The sequence below is a fragment of the Micrasema longulum genome, unplaced genomic scaffold (assembly GCF_059751315.1).
Source record: "Micrasema longulum isolate JH-2025_06_02 unplaced genomic scaffold, ASM5975131v1 h1tg002402l, whole genome shotgun sequence".
In the NCBI taxonomy this organism is placed as follows: domain Eukaryota; kingdom Metazoa; phylum Arthropoda; class Insecta; order Trichoptera; family Brachycentridae; genus Micrasema; species Micrasema longulum.
In genome coordinates, this window is record NW_028279550.1 from 77378 (window position 1) to 99197 (window position 21820).

At 31.3% G+C, this 21820-nt stretch overlaps 1 long non-coding RNA gene across 1 annotated transcript in view; it reads right to left on the bottom strand.

Annotated features, from left to right (window-relative positions):
* LOC148272274 (uncharacterized) overlaps window positions 1–4352 on the bottom strand; it is a 40213-nt gene extending 35861 nt beyond the window's left edge. Inside the window, exon 1 of the long non-coding RNA XR_015824885.1 lies at window positions 4199–4352. This is a non-coding gene — a long non-coding RNA (uncharacterized LOC148272274). The remainder of the gene's footprint in view (window positions 1–4198) is intronic.
* Between the last annotated feature and the right edge of the window lie 17468 nt (window positions 4353–21820).

A 21820-nucleotide genomic window follows, 5' to 3' on the forward strand; every position in this document is an offset into this window, starting at 1 on the left:
AAAAAAGTGTGTATTTTAACGTTTACAAACATCAATTATTTTTCATGGATACTAGATTGATCAATTTCCTTACAATTCCCTTATTTCTACATTTAAACTTATTGTTAATGGATTTTTAGTAAAGCTTAAAAATTTTAACCGATATTTGATATATTTTTGAAAAACCGATTCTTACATAAAATACACCACTGTCGGTAAATAGCGCAGAGTTTGACATTTGCAAAAATAATGCTATATTTTAGAAAATTATTATTTTATGTTTTGGAATTCAACCATAAGCAAGTACTTAAGTACTAGGTACCTAATTATATTCAATATTTGAATATTAAAACGATTTGGTTTTGGAATTCAATCATAAACAAGTACCTAAATAGGTACTTACATATCAATGAAAAGTATTTTTGCTTTTAAACGGATAATTTTTGCACGCTTTCACGATATATTCATTTTCCTTTTATTATTGTTTATTTATTGACGGACTTATACAGTCCATTCCAACAATGGTAAACACAGTTTCTTGTATTAAATATACAGGTACAAATTAAATAAATAACAACTTAATAAAATTGAAGCTAGGACAAAAAAAATACTTTTAGTTATTTATTTTCTTTTAGTTTTGAATTAAACATGAAGTCACGTCAAAACCCGGCTCGCGGTGAAAGGATGACTGAATTCGCGTTGAGCAAGAGTTGAGTGTCATAATTTTATGACACTCAACTCATCCTCAGGGTAAAACGAGGTCTGACTTTTCTTCATTAACACGTATTCCCGTATTTTCTCCGTGGATTATGGCACTTGAGTAGTCATTTTTATATGATTTTGATTTAAGCACGACGAGGCCTATAAGCCAATCACATGAAAAGGTAAAACAAAAACCTCACCCTTATTAAATTGCAAAAATAAATAACGTGTATCCTTATTTACAAGGAAACGTTTTTTCAACCAGTTAATAGCAGGCGAGCCAACTTTTGAGGAGGACAACGTCTGTCGGGTCCGCTAGTAATAAATAAAAAACAGCATCATTTAAAATGATAATCAATTATTGAACAGCCCTACTGAAATATTTTAGTTTATAGATTAAAGTCTCGAATTTGAGTCTTCTTTCATCTCTCCTAAATATCAACAAAAAATAGAGACGGTCTCTTCTGCCATTCTACCGATATATATGATATATGAGGGCATTAGAATCCAAGTTAGCATACTCCCGTGTTGGTGTTTTCGAGAAAAATAACAAAAACTGCTACACTTATGCCAAAGAAAGTTTCTATGTTAGAAATGTTATTTTCACTTAACTTAAACTTTAAGATACTAATAAATTTGCTTTAATAGAAACACGAAATCAAATAACTTTATTAATATTTGTATAGCACGGTCATTTTGAAAATTTAAATCTCAAGTCTGTCATTGGTCGAATAAATGGCTGATGGGTATTGTTATGTTTGCACTATTTTCAAACCATCAGAAGTATGATTTTAAACTATATTTGCAACTCAACTCATGATTTTTATAAAAATAAAGTTGATAAACTACACAATGAAATCATAACCAAATAAAAAAAAAAAAATGGGGGTTGCTATCTTTGCTTTCAATGCCCTCATATATTATATACGGGGTGTTTTTCAAACCCTGTCACATCCGAAACCACGATGATCAGTATGGGCAAGAAGACATAATATAAGCATATTTAAAAAAATATTTAGAACAAAGAATTTTTTTTAAAGTAAAATATTAAAAAAACCAATGGTTGCTTACTTCAGCAGGGGAGAAGTGAGGGGAGCACGGCGCAGTATCAGTTTCCCCCCTCCTCCTCCTCGTTTCTACCCTGCAGAAGTAAGGAACCATTTGCTATTTTTGATATTTTATTTTTTTGAATTTTATTTGTTCTAAAAAAATATTTTAATGTGCCAATATGTCTTCTTGCTCATACTGATCATCGTGGTTTCGGATGTGACAGGGTTTAATGAACACCTGTATATTATATTTGTTGGAAGTAAAATTAATAAATACGAAAGCGCAGTATTTTTTTGCATATGACGTAAGTACTAATAACAAAACTTTGGTTCTTTTGAATTATTTTTATGTGAGTATACGTTAAAACGAGAAATAAAGAAAAGTATTGAATTACCCCATCACATAATATTTTTATTTTGAATCTTGAAATAGGGCAGACATAAAAATATTCTTATGTGTGCTCTCATAATAACAATGTACATTTATTTTATTTTTAAGTTATTTAATACACATTTCTTAACCTCCTGTTTGGATTTAGATTTGTTTTTCTTCATAGATGTTTTTTTTCATTACATAATATTTTTACTACCTTAAACATTAGATAATTTTATGACTTCGCCTTTTTGATAAATGGGAGTCCCCTTTTTACATTTTCTCTGGTATTGTGATCATGTTCATGATGGCTTTGATATTTTTTTTCCAACATTCTGTGTTTTAAAAAAAATATATTAAACATACACATCATCGTAATGAAAAAAAATCTTAACTTATATGTTACTACTTTTAATTATATTCTTTTGACATAAATTTTACATTTATGTATCAGTTTATACAAATATACATATTACATATGTACGATAGAAATTAATATTATTTGGGCTAGAAAATTAATATTACGAGGAGCCAATACACCCGCCCTAATATTTATAAATATATTTTTTAATTACAATTGCATACAAATTCACTAATATACGAGTATTACGGCTTTTAAATTTGATTTTTTTTTGTTTTTTTAGTTAATTATTAGGGCTTAGTAATTAACAACAAAAAAAATGCAAAATAATATAATTAACGTGACTCAGGTTGGTAAATAATAATATATTTAATATGTTTATCAGAAAAAAAGTTAGGAGTGAATATATGTTTTTCATCGAACTTCCAGGGTTGCATTCGACTGAAATGCATATTCCAAAAAATCGGAGGATGCTGTTTTTTGTATATTCAAAAAGTGTGTATTTTAACGTTTACAAACATCAATTATTTTTCATGGATACTGGATTTTTTGTTGTTAATTATTAAGCCCCAATAATTAACAACATTAAAAATTAAAGTTAATTAAAATGATTAATAAGTACATATGATACAATATATTGAAAAAAACAATACAAGTAATAACATTAAATACTTTGAATAATAATTACATATGATACAATAACAATCCAATTGAAAGAAATAGCATTAAAAGCATATAAAACTAAAAAAATATAAATCATACATATGAAGTAACAAACATAAGCCAGTATACAAAATAATAATTTCATTAATATTAACAGGATATAGTACAAAAACGTAATTGTTTTAATGATTTAAATATGGTATATAAAGTATCTAAATTAATCAATAATGCAACAAAATAACGGTTTAAACAATGTAAAAAAATAAAATGAAACATCAAAATATATAAAGAATAAGTGTACGTATATAAAGTGTTTAAATTAAAATAAATATATTGAAATCTGCTTTTTTTATTTGAATTTAAGTACCTATTGCATGATATGGTTATTTTTATCAATGTTTTTGAACAAAGAAAGCTTTCTTTTGTAGTTTCTGACAGAAAATTTATGAAATATAATGCATTACGATAATGATACATGTCATATACAGTTTTCCAGAATTTTTAGAGATTAAAATCCTTACATAAAAAAATCCTTTGTCTTCTGTCACACAAACGCCCTTCTATTTTATTTTATCTTAAGTTTTAGAATAAGTCCATATTGTGGGATTTTGTGAAAGGATTCGAATTGGAAATTGAAATAACGATTTTCAATAAAACGCTAATTAAAGGATGCTCGGTCGGGAAATCAAATCATCGGTACTATAAAACGGTTTATTGGAATTTGACAACATGCTTTATTTTATCAAGTCAATGTTTGGACGCTAAATGCGGCATATCATAAAACCACCGAGATTATATCAATTTTATTTTTAGTTACGACAACATTTCTTGATAAGATATCTAGTAGCGTGAAAATAGATGAATAAAGAAAAGTTGAATGACAACGAGGAACCGAATGAAACAGCTTAGGAATAATATCACCTTAACTGTTTAAAATAGCCATTACGACTGCCGGATTGAAATTTTCGTTGTAATTGTCAAATAAAATGCTATGTCCAATGTCACAACAAAAAGTCTATAAATAAAGGTCTCACACTAAAACATGACATAAAAATTAAGAGTTAGACTTACAATCTCATAAACGGAAGAACATTCGATATTTATACGCCTGGTGACGCCAAAACAATCACTTCAACACAAACACAACAAAAATGTGGAAAATAAATCGGAAAATTCGTGAATTTCTATGTGACCACCGACCACCATCTGCGCGCCTAGCGAACTGTCATTCAAGAATTTGATAACAAGTAAAATGAACATTGAGCGAAGGAAACAGCAATGCTACCAACACAACGCCAGCAGCGTCTAATTGAGGAATCAAAAATGGTTTGTTTCTTGGCTCAGCTAAGAAATGGATTCGATCACCGACGCCGACGCGCAACAGAACGCAGGCGGTTCAATAATATTTTTACATTTTGTAATATTTTTACACAACCATTTACATTTCCACTGAAAAAATGTTCGTTGTGTGAATTTTGGTAAAATCGCGCTTTATTTAGAAAATAAATACACCTACTTTAAATTTCGACAGTCAATTTCCTTTATAAAATATTCCAATCGTGAGTGTGCGAGACATCTATTATTGTTGATTCAAAACATTTTCGTAGCATTTATTTGAAGTATTAAGTAGGTAGGAAAGTTGAATTTTTATAACATCGCATTTTCCCAACAGATCTCTCAACATATCAGTTTAAGGTCCAAATATTTGTAGACAAAAATATGTAATGTCATCGCCAGATATGAATGCCTACACTCACATAGTGACCGCAACGTAAGATATGTGTTAACGTAAGGCAGACTTTACTAAATTGTAAAGATTTTGCCAAGATTAGCCGATATTTTAAAAGAGAAAACGTAAATGTTATACCTTTCAAAGATTATGCTTAGTAGTCAATTAAACCATCCAATGACCGTTCCTAAGCCCTGTAATTTTTCTGCGTAGACTGCTTCCATACCCTGTTTAAGAGATTATCTAGTTTTGTTAAAATGTCAGCCTCGTGATGTAATGGTCAGCGCGTTTGCCTACCATGCTAGAGGTCTCGGGTTCGATTCCCGACATGGTTGACTGGTACCTGAAGCGTAAGACTGATCGTCTTACCTTCATATAACGAAAATGATCAAGATACGCTGCGATTGGTGTACCAATGCAGTGCCTTATACACCATTAGGTGCGGAAAGGTAGTAATGATGATGTTAAAATGCAAAGCATTATAAACTTAATGAAAAAATCAGCTTTCGCGATGGTTCTGACATTTCAAGCGAATGGACATCAAAACAACAGCATAAATTCATAATTCTTTTTTGTGAAGCAATATTGTTTCATTCGATTATTTATTTTTAAATTAATTCTTTATTTTTTTACAATAAATTTATTTTACATTTTTAGGTTTATGTAAAATATTTTAACGTTATTAGTACTTCTTTGTGTTTATTTTTAATTTTAATAGTTATAATTTATCATGAATATGAGATTATGTTTGTTAATTCAATAATGTTTGAGTATGTCCAATTGCTTGCAGACTGGCTGATTATGCAAGCATTTGGACATACTTAAAAATTGTTGAATTTACTTACCTGGTAAAAGAAGAAGAATAAAAATTGAAAAATTGTTTTCAAGCGTTGCCTAAAAGTGATTTGGTTCAGCCGGATGAATCTCACCCACGTGATAAAGGCTCTTTTACTTAACAAAAGTCAACAGATAGAAGAGTTGAGGAAATGTGGATGTTTAAACATAGCCAGAATGGTAAATGTGGCACAGTGTGTAAAGTGGCCACTTAAACCAGCTAATGACAGGCCATGTGCCCTGTAAATGCCTAGACTTCCATATTCCCTTCTCAAAAATGTTTTCCCCTTTCTGTTGAAATAAGTTTAAATATGTTTGTTAATATTTTGATTATTTTGTTGTAATTTTTCTAGTTTTAAGTTCTATCTTCCTTCTAATATTTTACTGTAAGTTTCTTTTTTCTGTTAAATAGGCGCTATCACGTTTTGATGGGTTTTTCAAACTTACAAACGGACAAAATTATAGGAAGTGGACACCCAGAATAATAAAGTGGAGACCATGAGCAAACAAAAGAAGTGTTGGAAGGCCACAGAAAATATGTCGACGACATTGCCTTTATTGCCAGTAAAACGTGGATGATGACAATGGGTGATAGGAAGGAATGGAGATGTTTGGAAGAGGCCTTTATCCAGCAGTGGAGAGAATAAGGCTGAAGAAGAAGAAGAAATAATATGTTACTGTTGTTATTGGCTTAGGCCGTTCATATAATAAAACCTTTTTTTCTGGTTCCGTCAAACATCACAATTTTGCCTAGCCATGGCAACTTTGCCCACTGCCGAAATCCTTTACAAAATCAAGTTTTAAAGTAAGAAAAGTTACTAGTATCATAAAAATTACATTAGGTATGTATATTATAACAGTTCCAAAGCAAAACTAAATATTTAGTTTACCTCCAGCTTCAGTTGATCATTGGAAATTTGAAGTTAAACTTGAAGGTCTGTTTGTGTAAATCTACAAAAATTGTCGAAACTTTTGTTGTTGCGGAGTTTGTGTTGAAAGGAGGCAAGTAAGTTTTATATATTTCATTGCATACATAATAAAGACGCTATAGAACGTATTTTTGTATATCTATTTAAACAAACACAATAGATATTTAAGTGGGCAAAATTGTCTTAGATTTCTTAGCTAGTGTTTTGACAATTTTGCCCACGTCTAGGGTTGTTGCTACATACTACATTGAAAAAACATTATCCAAGAGTGTAGAAAAAAACAAATTAGAAAATATAAAAGAAAATGAAGTAAATGGCAAAAACATGATTTTAAACGAGGTGACAGGATGTTTTGTTCCAGTAATTTTGTTTCTGTAATCTTGCGTCAAGGTTTTCATAAATTCAATGTAAATCTTAAAAACTGCAAGATTGAGTCATTGTCTGCGAGTAAATTAAAAATTGTCATACAAAAACCAATTTTAATTTTTACCATTCAAAAATAATGTAAGAATATCCGACTATATTTTAGAAGGTTTTATTTATTAAATTGGCCAGCTTTTTGTGAAATTATGAAGACTTATCATTTATTTTAAATGTTTTTTGTACAAATATTTTTAACAGTCTAAAGACGAAAATAAAACATACAAAATATTATGATTTCTGTACATAAATACAATTTCAAAGTATATGTAATCTAGCAAATAATTGCACTGCTGTACAATAAAAATAAAGGTTGTTTTTTTTTCTACATACACATTTAAAGAAAAATCCTTTTGGGGTAAGCTCCCTTAATTATGAAAATCGCATCAGAACTGAAATGGTTTGTAAAAATAAAAATTTGCTTATGCATAGTCAAACACCGACAAATTAAAAGGATTAGAGATAAACTCCTTTGGTTTTGTTAAAAATCCAATTATGTGCCAACCCTGGTCCACAAATCCACATTGTATAGAAAAATTGAGGAAATAGTTGACAATTTTGCCCACCGGTTTTTTCATTGATTTTATAATGGTGGTGCCTCAATGATGCTATTGTTTAAAAATAAACAGTTTTTTCGCCTAAAAAGTAGTCATAAACCGTATAATAAGGATGATAAAACCAGAAATAACAGTTAATTACCAAGTGGGCAAAATTGTCAACAAGAGGAGATAATTTTGCCCAGCATGTTGTCTTCTAAAATTGCATAAATAAATGAAAAGCAAACGTTTTCTACTCGTAAAAATGCTCAAAATAATTAGTATCACTATTCAACAAAATATATAAGAGTAGGAGTAGTCCTATACAAAAAAATCATGATATTGTAAAAGTTTGTTAAAACTGGGCAAAATTGTCACGTTTGACGGTAATCATGTTTCAGTTACCTTCGATTTTTTTTCCATTTAAAAAAAATATTAAGTCGGTCTCGTGGTGTAATGGTCAGCGCATTTGCCTACCATGCAAGAGGTCTCGGGTTCGATTCCCGACATGGTTGATATGAAATATTACATAAATAGGGTGTTTTTACACTAGAATATTTCATAGTCCGTAGACTGTTACATGAAGCGTAAAACTGATCACCTTACCCTTATGTAATAGAAAAGATCAAGATACGCTGCGATTGGTGTACCAATGCAGTGCCCTATGCACCATTAGGTGCTGGAAGGGAATGATGATGTAAAATTGAATTAAGTGACTTCGCTTTCTTTCTAAATAGGAGTCTGATTTTTACTTTTTTTCTAATAATAATGTTTAAATTAAAATCGATTATTACTTCCATTTTTTTTAATTTTTTTAATTAACCATGAACAATTTTAAACGTATATCTATTTGTTATATTAAATCGATAATAAAAACAAACCATTACGCTGTTTCGCCGTAGGAGTAGGCAGAAAGGATAAAATACCATATTACTCTATGTTCTTATTTTGTATAATCTTGTATAGAGGTTGTTCTGTGCTTTAACCCACAACTGTAATTGACTCCTCTAGCCTGTTGGTGGTGCAAAAAAAATAAAAAATAAAAATATTGTAGTAACTAAAATATTTTTCCTAGCTTTAATTTTCTTTAGCACTATTTCATTTTAATTGTTCCTGCATATATTATATATGTATACTTATAATTAAGAATAGCACAGAAACCGCATACGAGCATCAAACAGAAGGCAACTAAACTACTCATAAATGAGTACTTTTACGTTTTGACCCATTAGTTTATTTGCAGACATCGCTCAGTACGCAACTACTGATTTAAACTCAACTATAGTGTATAGAAATACTGCTAGGATCTTAAAGAAACAGGATGGGATCACATTTCATGCGTAATAAGCAAATGAATGCGAATGTCGCAAATAAATGACTTAAAAAAATATTTTTTTATCTGTCAGATTGTCGAAGAAAACTTAATGATTATTTCATTAGTGTTGCCAGGATAGTAAATTTTTTGACCCTACTTTGCTTATCTAAAAAAAAGATTAAAAAAATGGACCTCGGATTAAACAACTCTGTGGTGGACATATGACCGACATTATCTTTAAAACATCAAAAATTATTCAAGATGATATGAAAATATCCCTTTTATGTAAAATAAAATTTGTTTTATATTTTAAATTCAAAGTTCACTTATTCAATTACTCTTTCTAAATGACCCTTTGCTTATCTACTTTGTTGTGTTAATCAATATTTCCGCGTGCACAAATAAAATTTTAGAGAAATTAACAGATTGCTTTTTTTTTTAACCTAACATTTGTGTTATGATTATATTTTTTCCCATCGTGCAACATTACGCAGCATCGTTACGAATGCGCGCGGCAAAAGTATTGCATAGGGGGGGGGGATTTTTGGACACAGTCCGATGTATTCAAAAATGTTTCTACGCTTCTTATGGACTATTTTTAATTCTATGTATGTATACATAAAAATACGAAATTTCAAAAATTTTTTAAGCATTTCCAAATGTTTGCAGACAGATTGGATTTCCTCCCTATGGAGTAATTCAGATCTAAATTTGTTGCAACAGAGGTTGAAGAGAAGGTTACACAGTATTTAAAGTGGCCACTTAAACCAGCCAACGACGAGTCATGAGCCTTGTAAATGCCTAGATTTTCACATTCCCTTCTCAAAAATGTTTTCTCTCTGTTGCAACAAAGTTAAGGCGACATGTATTTACAGTTGTTAAATGGACTAATGAAAATCAAATAAACGATTTTTTTTTTTAATATTCGCGTTCCTACGATTAACCCAAATATTTTTATTTTGCGGCCATTTTTCAAAAAAAATCCTGTCACAAATATTCGTGTTAAAAATGGGAAACAAATTGTAATCGAATGGGGTTTGAACCTTGAATCTGCTGATTCATAGCCCCTTGAAACTAGCCACGGGACCACAAACCGTATCGATATGTGCATACAGACCTCGCTTCCTCTACATTTATACATCTACTCATTTGCGCACGCTGATTATTCCGATTTTCGACTTGTCCTTCATCAAGTGTTATTCTTCAATTATTGATTAAAAGATAACAAAACAGATTTGTTATTCATTTCTTACTGGATACCAGCTAGACATGAAAATAGAGGAGTTTTGTATTTTGTGATCTCCGTCAACCCCTATGAAGAAACGGTGTGCTGATCTGTTTGTTTTTATTAAGCTAAATATTTTAATTTGGGGGCGCTTTTAAGTAACCGTGTGAGAAAATGGTAATCAAATTACATGGGGTAGAACGATTTCGAATCTTAGATGTTTGATTCGTGACAGTACCACGGGACCACACGCCGGTTCCTATCAAATATTGTCATAACTCATTATTTCCGATAATTCTAAGGAATGTACATTTAAATTTAATGTAAGAATTGTTATATATTTAATATTGTACAATAATGCATTTCATGAATCACGAAATTCGTTTAGATATGAATAAATTTCAATATATTGGTAAACGAGTACGGTTCTTATTTTGTATTTCTTATAGGGGACCTATTTAAAGAATTCTAATTTTCTATTCCCGTTCATCCGTTTGTCGTGAATTTAGAATGAAGTCTCGTTCCGCGCGCCGCCATCTTGAATGGCAATGATGTGCCATTCGGTTCCATAATCTAACAAACGTCAAACGAGTTGGGTAATTTGGCCGCCATATTGGAGGGGGACGGTGTGCCCGTGTCGCGCCGCATGCTGTTCGCTTCCACAATCTAACTTCACCTACTTCAGTTCAGTCAGTTAATGGCGTCCGTTGGCGCCGTGCTATGCTCGGCTAGCGGTAACTGGCTTAGTGCTTATCGATCGTGACGATTCGTACTGTAAATATATTTCGTCGCGAGCGGATATATGTATATTTGATCGTTTGTCTTGTATATTCAAAGTGTCAAAATGAGACGGAACTTCAAGATTATTTTAGTGTTTGTCGCTATTTGGATTTTCGCACTGCTGTGCTTTACGCAGATTCCTTCGGGACCATCTAAGGTTTGTTTTGAAAGATAATAACCCCCTTTTTAGTTTCCTCGTTCGCGCAAAATAATCAATAAACGTTATTCTGTTTCAGTTAGGATTTTTTTTGAAATGTTTAATTCATAAGATGAAATTAATATCGTATCCTAAGAACATGAATTTATTTTAATCACAAAAATAATTACTCGCGATAGTTCGCAAATAATAAGCGATTTATTTATAGCAATCTTACGTACATAGCTAATAGTTAACTATAAATATATTGTATTTCAATTGATGTCATTACCTGAGTTATCTGTATCATATTGACAAATGAACATGTATTTTTAAAAGCTTAAAATGCCTATCAGAATCTAACAAGAGACTATTTGATGTTTAATAATATATATAAGTGCACGTTAATTTTTTTAATTGCTGGTTTGGAAGGTAAATTATTTCTCGATTTAGAATTTAAATATGAAGTCCATTTGAAAAAGGCGGTGTTGAAAGAAATAAATACAAGTTAATCTATTTTTAAGCATTGCAGTTGAATGGGGGATATTAATGGGGTGAGTTCACGTGGGGATGAATCGTAGCAATGCGGTACATGTGCTTTTTGGGGGTTGGTCCTTACTGTATCTAGTCCATATACATTGTTCTTATTTATAAAATACTATAAACCATAAACTTTCATTTTATTAAATAAATGACTTAATAATTTAGTCCTTACAAACTAATCAATATTAATTTTGTTATCAAGTGACTATTAAAAAAAAGTTGTTTAGCATGTGAAAAATCACAAGTACACATTGCGTAAACAACTACACAAAAAACATTCAAATTAGTTCAATTTCTCGGTAGAAGTGCGTTGTAAATTATGAAATAAAATAAATTATTATTGACTCAGTGCCATTTGGATATAAATCCCTTCATCAATTAAAATTAATTACGCAACTAGATAGTTGTATATAAATCGTAGATACGATTTATAGGTTATACAAAATAATGTGATAAATAAAATGTCAAGTTTAAAAAAATAGTTACCAATTAAATTGATCGTGTCTGTATGAATAAATTATGAATGTATTAAATTTGTATGATCATAGATTTTATTCATGATATTTAAGTTTATGTGAGTACTTTAATTATTAAACTATTTTACGTTCCCATGCTTTAAAAATACATGCGTTATTGAACGTACTTTTTAATATTATTCATTATCTCGACAATCTTTCTCTTAATGTCTCCATTTTTGCATGAATTTTATTCCGTATTTCATAATATATTTTCAAGAAAACAATAGTCACCTTTAATTACGTTTTTTTAAATACGCCACGCTTTTAACTGTTCGTAGTTATTAACTGTATGATCCAATTTTGTACAATTTTCTCACGGTGGGGAGGTAAATGAATTAAAAATAATAATTAATAATGTAAGTATATATATAGTGAACTTAAATAAGTATTTCCAAAAAGGAAAATACTGTTATTTTCTAACTTGTTTAATAAAAAATCTTGACTTTTTTTATATGTAAACATTTTGTGATATTTTTTAGCATTATAACAATGTACGATTGGTACTACAATGTACGATTGGTACAAATGTCGAGATCCGTGCATTATGTAAAGGCTGTAAGTATTATCGACAAAATCAAAAAAAGTTATTCTGCGTCTGTTTGGACATGAAATACGAATGGATGGTGAAAGACGAACTAAAAAGATTTAAAATGCAAATGTTGATGGATGCATAAAACGAGAAAGACTGAGAATGACGCGACATGACCAAATACTTGAAGATGGATATGCAGAAAGGATAAATTTAAAAAATCTACATTATTTCCATGTTTGTTATTTTGGAGCCGTAAAAATGTGAGTGCTTACCGTAGTTTGAACTGCGCGAATCAACAGAAAGACAGTTTTCCTCGTTCCACGTTGTCTCACAAAAAAAATACAATTCAAGAATTCGGTCAAAATCATTAATTTACATTTTGAATGACATAACTAAATCCAATATTTTCCTTCCATCGCTAATGAGCAATAATTTTAACTAATTAATTTTTCGTTTATAGTGATTTTTATCATTTTAATGAATACAGCGTGTAAGTTGCGATGAATATTGAATACAAATCAGTATCTTAGAGGATAAAACACGAGAGTCCACTTTTTGCCGCTGTGAAGTTAAAAGTGAAGAAATTATCGCAAGAAGCTATTTTATGCCTGAATAAAACACCGAAGTCCACTTTCGTCGTAAAAATGCTTTTTTATCTCTGAAATCTGAAGTCCACTTTGTTTTAATGCAAAAAACATCAGTTGTCCCAGATATGCTCTTTTATCAACAAAATAATCATTATTTTTATATATTTATTTATTTTACGGACTTATGCAGTCCATTCCAACGATGGTATATACGATTTCTTATAATATATACAGACGCTAATAAAATAAAATACATCTAAATAAAATTAAAGCTACGACAAAAAAATAAAAATTACTACCTCAAGACAAGATCCGGTCTATCTTAGTGATTTTTTTAATCTCTTACACCAAAAAAGTCCAGAACCTGTCTCCAGTTTACAATACGACACAATCGGGACATTGGTGCGTGCAAGCCATAGTTTGTGCTGTGTTGATCGAGGATCAGCACATTATTATTTCGCAACCGGCGGATTGGAACATTGAATGACACTTGTTCCAGAAACGATGGTACATCAATTAAGCCATTCAGTAAATTAAACATAAATATGGAGTCAATGTTATTTCTACGTTTTTGTAGACTTGAGAGTTCTTTATAGATTGAAATGATTTCATTTGGTTCAAAAGTTATCACGTTTTGGAAATCGCACAATCACAAAATCTTGTTTCCTGAACATTTTGTTGGACACGCCAGTGCATTAATAAATACATCAATTATAAAAGAACAAATAAATAAACAAATGTGACTCCCATCGCTAAAGGTACAGATATTATGGAATGTGTGTTTTAGTTTCCTTATCATTTTTCCGCTAGTACGAGTTTCAAACTGTGCTTTGAAAATTTTTAGTGAACCAAATTAATCTTATTAAATTAATCAATTACTTAAAATGAAATAAGTAGCACTGTCGCGTTATTCATTTGTCTTCTTTCTTTAAAGGTTATTTTATTAGTAAACTCCTCAATAGAATCCTTTCGTCTTCCTATCTCATCCTAATTCTAAGCTTTCCTTATCCTTTACACCCCCCAACGTCTTGGGAACGTAATTATTGTTTCGTAACTAGTTTTTTTTGTTCATTAGTATGTTTACAAATAGTGTTGTACAGTTGTGAAAAACTTTAATTCGACTCATACATTTCTATTATTATGTGAATTGTTATTATGTAAATATTATTGCACAAGTGTCGAAAATATAAATATATATAAAATATTAAGAATTAGAGATAAAATAAAATAAAATAAGATAAAATAAGACTTTATTATTGAAACTAAGTACAAGACAAAAAAGTATGTTTTAAGACGCGCATTTTAAATGTTAGTTTTTTACAATCAAATGGATCAATAAGGGGAAATTTCAAATCATATTCACGAGCAAAACGTATAAGTGGAGAGTTCTGGGCATAGTTCGTACGAACTGCTGGCACATGATATAGAGAGCTCGACGTGTGACGGGTGCGGTAGCCGGGGACATTTAATGATAACTCCGACATAAGAGCCGGACTATCAAGGCGTCCACTAAGTATGTCATGAAGCACCCCCCCCTGTTTAATAGTAGACGGCGATCTTATAAAGTAAGCAAGTGGTGCTTTTTGCAGGAAGACATATAATTGAGATCGGTATTCCTGCATCTCCAGTTACGTTGAAATTCCACTCTAGTTAATAAACCTGTTGTTTTTCCAAATAAATAAAACAAAATAAATTTAAGAAATAAAAAATATTGATTTTTAAGATCTCTAAGTACCTAATAAAATTGATATTAGAATGAATCCACCTTGTCCGGGACGAGAATACAGTGCTCTGTGTGAAACAGAACTAATATTTTGGACGAGCGTTTTTGACTCAATGATTAAGGTAAAAAGTGAGTGTATACAAGCCCGGATCGCAGAGAAGTGGCGCATTCTCCCACCATGCCCGAGGTCCCCGGTTCAATTCCTGTGCCTCGATTATGAACGCTATCTTCATCTGTATATATCAAGACGGTATACTTAACTTCTGTGCTATCTGTATATTACCTCAGTATGTACCTAACTACTTGTCAAATCGACATCATATGATCGAAACAAGCCAATGAATGACCGCAAACAATTAGTCCGCGTTCCTTACGTCATTAACATTAAGAATAGGTCTCATTTATACTTTAAATAGGCTTTTGTGATAGGAAGTGCCCACTTCAAAGTGATTATAAACTTCAATAAATCCCAATTCAAGCAAAAAAAGCTCGCTTGAACATGATTTTTAACAGACTTTTGACACTTGCCGAGACGATATGCTTAACGATCGTCTGTATTCATCTACCGAGCGACTACAAAGCCGAGTCCTTTGACGTCTCAATACGTACACTCCAGAAGATAGTAAAACAGACGGAAAAAATATAATAACTCTTTTTTTTTTTACATTGGTAACATTTTACGGCTAGATGCTCTTGTATGTTAATAGAGCAGCATCTAGCTAGTCTAGCCACTGCATCTTGCCATTCGTTTCCGAAACTGACAGTTATGTCAGAATTTAATTCGACTTCAAAATTTACTCATTTCTCTCTTATATTTGTAATAGGCTTTTTAGAAAAAAAATGCCAACCTCAAAACGATTGAAAATTAAAATAAATTATAGTTAAAGGAAAAATTGCTCTGTGGAACAATTTTTTTTACTCTGTAAATGCGTAGATAAACGTATCGAGGGGTTCTAGACCCGTCGGTGTAAACCAAAGAACTAACATTATATCGTGATAGTGGGGGGATCGGTAGTTTTTCTTTGTAGTCGGTCAGGAGAATTTTATCTTCAACTATGACGTCATACTGAAGCTATGTAATTTTAGAGTGTAGATATGTGTATTGTGACGTACGTTTTCCCTTGTTTCATATCGATGTACCTACCCAAAACTTGAAGGTGGGGGGGTCGGTAGTATATCTTTGTAATCGCTAGAGCGAATTTATCTTCAACTATTCCGTCAAGATGAAGATATGACGTCTTTATCTTCCCATCATAATCGAGGCCCTGGTAGGGTCAGCGTGAATGATTTATTTTAAAGTTGGTTCACTGCAATATTTCACAGTCCCTGGACTGGCACTTGAAACCTGATCTATATGTTACAGATTATTGAAATCCGCTAAATTTGGAGTTCTCTACGCGTCACTGTGTGCGAATAAGTAAAAAAGTTTCCTTTGTATGCATACTCGTGCCTAACGTGCCGTAAGGCGGCCTCCGTGGTGTAGTGGTCAAGATGCTCGACTCACACTCGGAAGGTTCTGGGTTCGATTCCCGGTGAGAACACAAAAAATAAATGTGATTTTTCTCAAGCCTGGGTGTTCTGTGATGTAATTCACCTCTGTAATTGTTGAAATACATTTAAATATGAACAGCTCCCTAGGGAGGAAATCCAGCTAGTCTGCAAGCATTTGGACATAATCAAACATTGTCTATATTATAAGATTTTAAAATCTTAGATTTCGTATTGAATGCTACTCTTGCTTGTTTTATCCGGCTGACTTTTTATGATTTTGATCGAGTAATTTTGCTGGTCAAATAAACAAAGAATCCTCTATAAGGAATTATCATACGCTTCCATCGCATTCCGTAATATAAATTCAAGACACGCCTCTTGGACTCTTACGCCCAAATGGATAATGGAAATGCAAAGCCTTTATCGTTCGTATATTTTATTCAAAACAATTGCTTGCAATAAGCAAAATTATTCTTCGACCTGTGTTTTTCAACCAGTAGTTTTGCCGAGGCTTATCGAGGAAACCTAAATAATGTATAGCTTCTCTCTTGCTACACCGCTGAGCGGAATTTCGTGTCTGAGAATTATTTATTGAAACCACCAACCCTCTGAAAATATATGGGAAGTGTTGTAAAAAAGTTTCAATCAAATATTCTTCATTCCACATAGTAAAAAATTAGAAATTTGTGTAATTTATAAAAACATCATTTTATTGATTTAGTTCACAACATCTTAAGAAATAATATAAACTTTTCTGAATATGAAATGCGATTCAGATTACAGTGTACATATTCAATTGTCTTGCTACCTAATCGCATCGCCTCGGATGTCGACATATTTCACGGCAGTGGGCCTTACCTTAGGAAAGCACTTTCTAACTTTTAATTTTTATTTTTACATTTTGTAATATTATTTTAATAACATAACTATCTGCTGTAATTTGTGATCTATTATTGTATTTAGAATGAATTGGGTCTTTTTTCTGTAATGTTCTAAATATCTGAATAAAAAATAAACGAAATAAAAATATTAACAAATTACAACAGTAGCTCAATCACAAATAACTATCGATGGGCTGATAAGCGACGTGATAACAATTTCTCACCATGGTTGTTTATCGTATTCGCGATCATAATGGAACATCCGTGAACACTTTAATGTCAAAATATTTACCTTTCGCGACGTATAATCCTGCTGCGCAATCACATATTTTAATTTCACCGGTGTAAATATGGAAAATGCTCCAACACTGCTATTTTTATTTATTTATTTATTATTATTTATCATGCTATTTATTACATTAAGCCGGCGTTTGGCAAGCCAAATGTCAAGAAAAGCAGTCGCCGTAGTAATTGTTATTAAATTTTCACTTTATTGTATTAGATACTCCTAACTATTTAGCAAATGCCATACGAGTATATTGTATTATTTTTTATAGTAAACGCCGATTTTTCGCCAGTGAACTGTATTTATTCACGAGGAAAACGAAAAACAAACCGACACGAGCGTTGACTTAGAGATTACAAACGCGTGGACTTATGACTGCGATAACTTAAGCATGTTCATTATTGTTCGTTCTGATCGCTCAAATGCTTAGCATGTTTTTAAGCGCGTCGGTATTTAGTTGTGATTAAACTACAGGGATGGAGATCATTTTAGGTAAGGTAATATGGAAGTCTATGCATTTACAGGGCTTATGAACTGTCATTGGCTAGTTTAAGTGGCCACGTTTCACCCTGTGTAACGTTCACCATTATGCATATGTTTGAACATCCATATTTCTTGGATTCTTCCATCGGTTGATTTTAATGAAGTGAACGAGCTGAAACCTTTTTTGTTGCGAAGAGATTCATCTGATCGAATTATTTCACAAATTCGGCAACGCCTTAAACAATTTACAAATTTTTAAACTTCTTCTTGGACCGATGGATAGATGCATCTCTTAACAACAAAAAACGTTTCAACTTCACTAAAATCAACATTGAAAGCATCCACCACAAACCCGAATCCGTTTTAAAGACTAAATGTCTTTCTTCAGATTCACTCATACTAGCGAGTATTTTTTTTCCATTACGAATTGATTATATTTCATCCTTTACTAACCAAATTCAGTCAAATATTTACATTTACAATTTTCAATGTCTCTTTCTAAACTAAAATCAACAGATGGAATAATCGAAGAAATATGGATGTTCGAACATAGGCAAAATGGTAAAAGTTACATGGTGTTTAAAGTGGCCACTTAAACCAGCCATTGATAGGTCATTAGTCCTGTAAGTGCCTTGACTTCTATATTACCTTCTCTGAAATGTTCTCCATCCCTGTTGTGATTTGTTGATCTTAATGACTCCCTAGGGGGTGAAATCCAGTCTTTTGTCTCCAAACATTAGGACAAACTTAGAATATTGTAGCGTACATATATTTTTTTTAAATTATGGCATCATATCATGCTTGAAAAAAACATTTTAGCTACGCGTGTTGGCACTGTAAAATGACTTGTTAAATCGAAATAAGAATGGATGTGTATATTATAATTAATGTGATTATCTAATGCGAACATTGCACTTTTGCAAGTATGTAAATATCACATTATTACGATAGATTCTCACATACAGTCTTAACCCATTCAGACCTTAATTTAATTCATTTGGAAACAATACAAAAATATATTCTGCATGCACGATGTTTGTTTCATATTTTTTTTATCTTTCATATTTAAGAAATGATTTAGCTTTAATTTTAATGAACCCTGGGTCTTAAACTGATCATGAACCCCCAAAATGTATGAAACATTTGTTGTTATACTACAACATATGTTTATTAAATAAAATTAGATTTATTTTAGTGAAATACATTGAAAATTTGCCGACAGGAATTCGCTCCAAAAAAAAAATCAGTCTGAACCCAGCTTTCAAACGGATTTTTTTATGTAATTTGACTTACAAAAAAGCAGGAAAAACTAGACGCGTACTTAGTTGATTAAAAAATAATAAAAAAGGAGTTGATAAAACTTAAATTTCGTGCATATTTGAAATGATCACCTGGGCCTGAGTTATTTTCGACTGTTTATATAGAAAAACCGACATTTGTGTACGAAAATGTGTATATTTGCATGAAATTAAATTTAAAGCATCTTCGTTTTCGTTTTCGTTCGAGAAACTTAATTTTACTTTGTTAATAAAATTGAAGATAAATGTTAACTTCCCATTGTAATCGGGTCCCCGTAGCTTAATCACAAATAACTATCGACGTGCTAATAAGCGGCGTGATAACGAATTCATGGTTGTCTATCGTATTCACGATCATAATGGAACATACGTGAACACCTAATATAAAATGTCAAAATATTTACTTTCCGCGATGTATAATCCTGCTGCGCAATCACATATTTGAATTTCACCGGTGTATATATGGAAAATATTCCATAATTGCTATTTTTATTTATTTGTTATTTATCATGCTATTCATTGCATTTAGCCGGTGGTTGGCAAGCCAAATGTCAAGGAAAGCAGTCGCCATAGTAATTGTAATTTAGTTTTCACTTTGTTGTATTAAATACTCCTTACTTTTTTGCAAATGCAATATATTGTATAATTTTTAATAGTAAATGCCGATTTTTCGCGAATGAATTGTATTTATTTACGAGGAATACAAAAAACAAACCGAAACGAGCGTTGACTTAGAGATTACACACGCGTTGACTTATGACTGCGATAACTTAAGCTTATTCATTATTGATCATTGTGATCGCTTAAATGCTTAGCATGTTTTTAAGCACGTTGATAGATATTTGTGATTGAGCTACTGGGCAGAAAGGGACTACATTACTGATCGATTAAAGGTACGCGTATCTAAGATAGTATTTTTGTTTGAAATGCAATAAAAAATATTTTGTAAAGACATTCGTTTTTTTATATAATTTTGAACAACGGGTAATTGATAGAGCTTTTTAGTATTCATTTAAAATCTCGTGATTTTACTGTAGGAGAGTTTTTCATTTGAATTTTTTTTCAAAGATATTTTAAGTATGTTTGTCGAAATCTTTATTAACAATCACTGGGTTCAACCCTCCTAGAAGTTTACCGTTAAAATGGAACACTGGGCAAACATTGCCTTTTACGTTTCGTTTTCAAAAAAATCTCCATCTCTTTCGAAATATCTTGATATTTTGTAATTTTTATTCTGAGAACTGTGCACGATAAAGGAAAATTTGTGATACCGGAGCCTCGTTTGTGAAGGAGCGATATGGATACAGTAATAATCCTTTGCTCCCCGGCGGTACCAATTTGTCTAGGTACAAAACAATTTATATTATCTCTTATATGAGAATGTAAATTATCACTGTCGGTACATACGTATTTGGTCATTTTTGAGTAGTTTCGGCCATTTTAAAGTAATTACTTCCAAAAAATTACTTCAGGGTACGTATTCTGGTGGGAAGTTAAAATATATCTTCAAGTTTATCTACGGACTAAAATATATATGAGTTCGATTCGCAGTAATCTTGAGTATGCCTCATGCGTATGGAGTCCGCAATATCAAAACCATATAAATTCAATAGAATCTGTTCAAAAAAAGTTCTTTAAGTACCTTTTGTATAAGTTCCAAATTTCTAACCCACGTTCAAATTCAAATTACGAGCAACTTCTAACTCTTTTTCATTTTAATTCTCTAATAAAACGCCGCGTTGTTTTCGATATAAAATTTCTGTATAAAATATTAAACTACAAAGTAGATACTAACCTACTAAATAAAATACAAATAAATGCGGGATTGAGAACACTCAGACATCGGGAAATATTTTAACTGCCTTTGTTTTCAAATCATTATTTGTGCATACATACCACACACCCATGGCCTGCATGTGTCGGGAATATAATATATACTGCCGAAACAATAAAATTGACATTTTTCATGATACTCTCTCAGCTTTTGCGAAAAATCTCTTAGGAATAAATCTTATTCAATAAGTACACACGTACAACTTTTTTTTTATTGCATTGTATCCTGTATAAAAAAAATATTAAAAAAATATGTATCATAACTTAATATATAAATCTATTTTGTGTAATTCTATAATTAAAGATATATATGCATGTAAAATTGTATTGACGAATGCTTTCAAATTGTATGTTTCTAGTATGTATCTTTGTTGAATTACCTAATAAAAATATATTTTTTTTTTTTTAAATGTTTATTTTATATCAATATAAGTTTATACCGTCTCAGTATATACCGACGAAGATAACCGTTCATAATCGCGGCCCTAGGGATCAGTTTGGCGTAGAGCGGCTCCCGTTTGGTTGCGTAAAATTACTATTCCTATATAAACCTCAATATAATAATAATTATAGCAAGTAAGTTCTTTAGTCTTCAAATATGTTTGTGGTTTGAT